A 6,000-nucleotide genomic window follows, 5' to 3' on the forward strand; every position below is an offset into this window, starting at 1 on the left:
AATTCAATAATGTCTTATTATTAAATTACTTATACTAGAGAACAAAATTTTACAACAGAAGATATATTTGTTATTTGTGTCTTTCGGTTAAATGAGTATATTTTTATAACATTATATAAATACTTTACTTATTTTTATTATATTCATTGGTGTCAGTTGAGAATGTGTTGAAGATATAATGGAGATAGTGCATAGTATTATTAATCAACTATTAATCTTTAGTGTAAACATTTTTAAATGAAATAAATTTATTTTTCAGGCTATCAGTGTATCAATTCTTTATTTGGAACAGCTAAGCTATTAACAATGATTTGGTGCAGAGTGCCAGAAAACATCCAAGAAACATGTGGCCATGCATTATGCTTTAATATTATGGTATCAGGGGCCCTGCATTGAAATTAATTTCCTCCTACCTTAGTGAAAGAGTTTTGAAGGTTGTGGTTAATGGTGCAAAATCAAATGGCGCTGTGGCGCAAATGGGTGTACCACAGGGTTCAATTTTGGGACCTCTCTTGTTCTTAATATATATATAAATGATTTACCTTATTTCGGTAAAAAATACTTGCGATATTGTACTGTTTGCAGATGATACATCCCTCATTTTTAAACTTGATAGAAAAATAAACAACTATGACGTTGTAAGCAGTGCTCTGTCGCGGGTTCTTGGTTGGTTTGACATAAATAATTTAGTACTAAATGCTAAAAAGACTAAATGTGTTTTGTTTTCCTTGCCAAATGTCAAATCAAATCCTTCTGCAATAACTTTGAAAAATGAAAGGCTTGAGTTTGTTGAGTCGACGGTCTTTTTAGGGATAACCCTTGACTCCAAACTGCAGTGGGGCACCCATTTGTATGCCCTGGCAAGAAAACTAAGTAGTGCCATTTATGCAATAAAAATAATTAGAAAACTTACGGACATAAGTACTGCTAGACTAGTTTATTTTAGTAATTTTCACAGTATTATGTCATATGGAATGTTGTTATGGGGTAATGCAACAGAGATTGAAGTTGTTTTTATTCTACAGAAAAGAGCTATCCGATCTATTTACAATATTAGCTCCAGGACATCATTACGCGAAAAATTTAAAGAAATAGGTGTATTAACGGCTGTTTCACAATATATTTATGATAATATAATCTTTATACAAAAGAATATTAAAAATTATTCTATCAATGCTGATGTACATACTATTAATACAAGAAATAAGAATAAACTTGTAACCCCCAGTTTCCGTTTGCATACGGTAAATAGAACGTTTTTGGGCAATGGTATACGCATATATAATAAGATACCGGAAAATATAATCAATTTACCATTTTCAAAATTTAAAAATATTATTAAGACTAAATTAATAAATAAATCATACTATTCATTAAAATAGTACTTTTTAGAAAGAAACGCCTGGAGTTAGGCTCGGGTTCCATGATAGGACGCTAATTACTGTCAATAACAGCATTGTAAATGTGTTTATTTGAAAAGAGCAACTATGCGAGTTTCTTGCCGTTTCTTCTCGCTAGAAGCTGCTTTCCGAAACGGTGGTAGTATTTGATTATTGACGATTCAAAAACGCTTCATTGTGAAGTTTACTTGAATAAAATTGATTTGATTTGATTTGATTTGATTAAACTGCAATCTACATATTCATATAATTAATTTTTCAAACTCAAACTCAAATTCCTTTATTAAATTTAGAAGCATCACACTTACTTATTGATTGTCAAATAAACACTACCACCGGTTCGGAAAAAGGAACACCCTGACCTGAGAAGAACCGGCGAAAGAAACTCAGCGGGTCTTTTTTTGTCAAATTAATAAGATACATAGTATATATGATTAGAAATAGCCAGGAGGCGATCGTTTCATTCCCAAGGTGTGCACACAACCTTTTGCACATAAGCGTTCCTTAACAATTTTTTTAAATTTGGCAACTAGTAGATATATAACTATATATATGTGCGTGCTGCGTCACCACAGATGAGCGCCAATAAAGTCAGTGCGTAATGAGCTACAGCGCGTTTCACTTGTGTCCTATATCTACCAGTGGCGACGAGGAACATCTACCCACAAAGCAAAAAATAAAAAACGAAAAAAGGAATTGAGGCGGATTAAAATGTTTTCCAATTCTAAGCCGTTTTTTGGAAATATAACCACATTTAATCATCAGCATCAAGATTGGGTCACATATAAAAGTCGACTCCAGCAGTGGTTCGTGGCAAATGACATCGATGGCGAATCGGACAAAGGAGGTCTTAAAAGGCGCGCCATATTGCTCAGCGCATTCGACGAGAGCACTTATCAACTGGCCAGCAATCTCGTTTTTCCAAAAACTCTTGACGCAGTGAATTATGTGGAAATTGTACGAGTTTTGGATGTACATTTTACTCCAAAGCGCTGCGGGTTTGCAGAACGTCATCACTTTTACGCGGCGTCGCAGCGACCGGGGGAGTCGCATGCACAGTGGGCGGCGCGGTTAAGAGGTTTAGCGAGCCATTGCAGTTTCAAGAATTTAGAAGAAGCTTTGCTAGACAAATTTGTGATGGGGATGCTTCCGGGTACCGAAAAAGAAAAACTCTTCGCAATGGAAATCGGGGAGTTGTCGATGGCAAAGGCGGTTGACCTGGCGGAGGGCGTGCGGTGTGCACGCATGGCGACTACGGCAGCAGGCACAGCAGAAGGAGTCAGCGTTGACCCTTTGTTTAAAATGACAAAGGGCCGCACCAATCGTAGTGACGGTGATAAGTATTCCGTGTGTGGTCGAAAAAATCACAAATCTAGTGAGTGTCGGTTTGTAAATTACCGGTGTAAGAAGTGCAATAATAAGGGTCACCTGCACCGAATGTGTAAAAAAGTCAATTACGTAGACTCAGATGAGGTGAACGAGGGTGACGACGGTGAGTTTTTATAATCGCAGTGACCCTATGACCGAAACAATATCTATTAATAAGATTTTATTAAAATTTCAAATTGATAGTGGGTCGTCTGTAACCGCTATATCAGATAAAACTTATTATTCTTATTTTAACAGTGTTACTTTAATTCCTACCAACAAAAAGCTTGTCAGTTATAACGGAGGCTTAATTAAAAGTTTAGGTATAGCGAGGTTACCAGTGACTTACAACAATAAAACAAACGTATTAGATTTTTATGTCATACAAAATGGAGGGCCGCCATTGCTTGGTCGCGATTTTATTTCAAAATTTAATTTAGAATTATCACCAATTAACGGTTGTTATCATGTGTCGTCGGTACCGGAATCGGAATTGCAATCATTTTTAACAAAATGCTCGGATATTTTTACAGACGAATTAGGTTGTTTTAATAAATATAAAATAAAATTGCACTTGAAAGAAAATGCAAAACCAGTTTTTATGAAAGCCAGGCCGGTTCCGTTTGCGTTGAGGGATAAAATAGATAAAGAAATAAGCCGTTTATTGCAGATCAAGGTCATCGAGCCCGTCGAGTTCTCGGAATACGCGTCACCTATTGTGCCGGTGTTAAAACATGACGGTACGGTTCGTCTATGCGCGGATTATTCACAAACGTTAAACAAACAGTTATTAGTGGAGAAATATCCTTTACCGACTATACAAGAACTATTTACACGATTACATGGTGGGGAACAATTTTCAAAATTAGACATGTCTTCAGCGTATAATCAGTTCGAATTGCTAGATGATAAACATGTCACTTGTATAAATACACACAAAGGGTTATTTAAATTTAAACGGCTTGTGGGTTGTCTTCGGCCCCCGCCATATTTCAGAGGGCCATGGAAAGTATTTTATCGGGGATAGATGGCGTGCTTTGCTTTTTGGATGATATTCTTATTACAGGAAAAGACAAGGGGGAACATTGGGCTAGGTTAAAATTAGTTTTCGATAGATTAAAAGATTCGGGCTTAACATTAAGAAAAGAGAAATGTTAATTTTTCAAAAATGAAATAAATTATCTCGGATATATAATTGATAAAAACGGGATAAGGAAATCGACGGAAAAAGTTAGAGCAATTTTAGAAGCTGCAGTCCCTAAAAATTTAAAAGAATTACAGTCGTTTTTAGGTTTAATTAATTATTATTGGAATTTTGTACCCAATGCATCCACGCTCTTAGCCCCTCTGTATAATTTATTAAAAAAAGGAGCTAAATGGTCGTGGTCCCCGCAACACGAAAGGGTCCCTTATTCGGTTCCCATAGGGGAATTCCAGAGGTGTCTGCAAATAGGTTGCAAAGGTATGCAATATTTTTGTCAGCATATAACTACACAATTGAATATGTCAAAAGCGCCAACAATAGTGCAGATTTCTTATCGCGCGGTATTCGGCCGGCGACAGCAGCGGCGTCGACCGACGGAGCTGCGAGTATTAGTCCGGGAAGAACTCGCGACAACGCCGGTAGTGTACGTGGATGGAACGAGACGGCTACATACGTCAATTTTATTTTAGAAGGATGTTTACCTGTGACATTAGATCAGTTAAAACATGAGACTGAAAATGACCCGGTACTCACTCAAGTTAGTGATTATGTCTTTAAGGGTTGGCCTCGGAAAGTTTATGATTGTAATTTATTACCATATTTTAAATGTAGGTTGCAGTTATCAATAGAAAATGGAATTTTAATGCGGGGGCATAAGGTAGTTATTCCAGAAAAATTACGTAAACACATATTATTAGAATTACACAAGTCGCATTTAGGTATAGTAAAAACTAAGGCGGAGGCCCGTTCTAGATTTTGGTTTCCGGGAATTGATGAAGCGATAGAAAAAATGATCGGAGATTGTTCAACATGCATTAGTATGCGGCAATCGCCACCCCGCGCTCCGCCGGCGCCCTGGCCGTATCCGACACAACCATTCAATAGAATTCATATAGATTTTCTTGGACCGATTCAGAATAAAATGTTTTTTGTAATAGTTGATGCTTACAGTAAGTGGGTTGAGTGTTTTAATATAAATAACAATATTACTTCGGGATCGGTTATTGGTAAATTGTATGAATTCATGTCTAGGTTCGGGTTACCTCAAACAATCGTGAGCGATAACGGCACTTCATTTACATCTGAGGAGTTTAATGTATTTTGTAAATTAAACGGAATATGTCACTTGACCTCGCCGGCATACCATCCCTCCAGTAACGGCCAAGCAGAGACTTATGTTAAAATAGTGAAAAAGGGCATAAAAACAGCTTTGTTGCTAAGTGAAAATGCGCAAGATATGAATAATAAGTTATTAAAATATTTATTCGACTATCGGAATTCTGTGCATAGTACAACGGGGGTGTCTCCCGCGAAACTGGTATTCGGTCGTCAACTGAGGTCAATACTAGATCTTTTAATTCCTCATCCGTCGCCTTCGTTCCCTCGTCTGAATAATCATGTTCAAAACAAACAGTGCTTGCAGACTAAATATCACGGCGAAAAATTAAGAACTAATTTTAAACCAAATGATGTAGTGATGTTTAAATCTTATATAAATAAAAATAGATATGTGTGGTGTAAAGGTACTATTATCAAACAGTTGGGTAAAGTGTTATACTTGTGTAGGTATTAATGTTAAAAAACACAAAAATCTAATTATTTTGTCAAGGAATGTGTCTAAAAATCAACTGGTTCAACCGGGGAACAGTAATCCAAGTGAGGAGGAAAATCAACACCGAAGTGATGTGAAACTTGCATCAGTTCCCTCGACGAGTACGCAAACTAAGATGGTTTTGAGAAATATTCCTAGAGTAAACTATAAAAAATATTTTTAGATAAAAATAATTGTCAAATAAGGGGGGAGGAAATAGTAGATATATAACTATATATATGTGCGTGCTGCGTCCCCACAGATGAGCGCCAATAAAGTCAGTGCGTAATGAGCTACAGCGCGTTTCACTTGTGTCCTATATCTACCAGCAACAGAAGCATTTTGAACGCTTTCTGGGATCCTGTTGTAGGAGCGTATACATTTCCCCACAAAAGAGTTACTGACTCTATGCAGTCGAGTAACAGCAGTAACAAGAT

At 36.7% G+C, this 6,000-nt stretch overlaps 1 pseudogene; it reads left to right on the forward strand.

The window, feature by feature from the left end:
- The first annotated feature begins 2,111 nt into the window (after positions 1 to 2,111).
- LOC124542584 lies at positions 2,112 to 5,545 on the forward strand (annotated as a pseudogene).
- Positions 5,546 to 6,000: the final 455 nt, after the last annotated feature.

Source organism: Vanessa cardui, chromosome W (genome assembly GCF_905220365.1).
Source record: "Vanessa cardui chromosome W, ilVanCard2.1, whole genome shotgun sequence".
Taxonomy (NCBI): domain Eukaryota; kingdom Metazoa; phylum Arthropoda; class Insecta; order Lepidoptera; family Nymphalidae; genus Vanessa; species Vanessa cardui.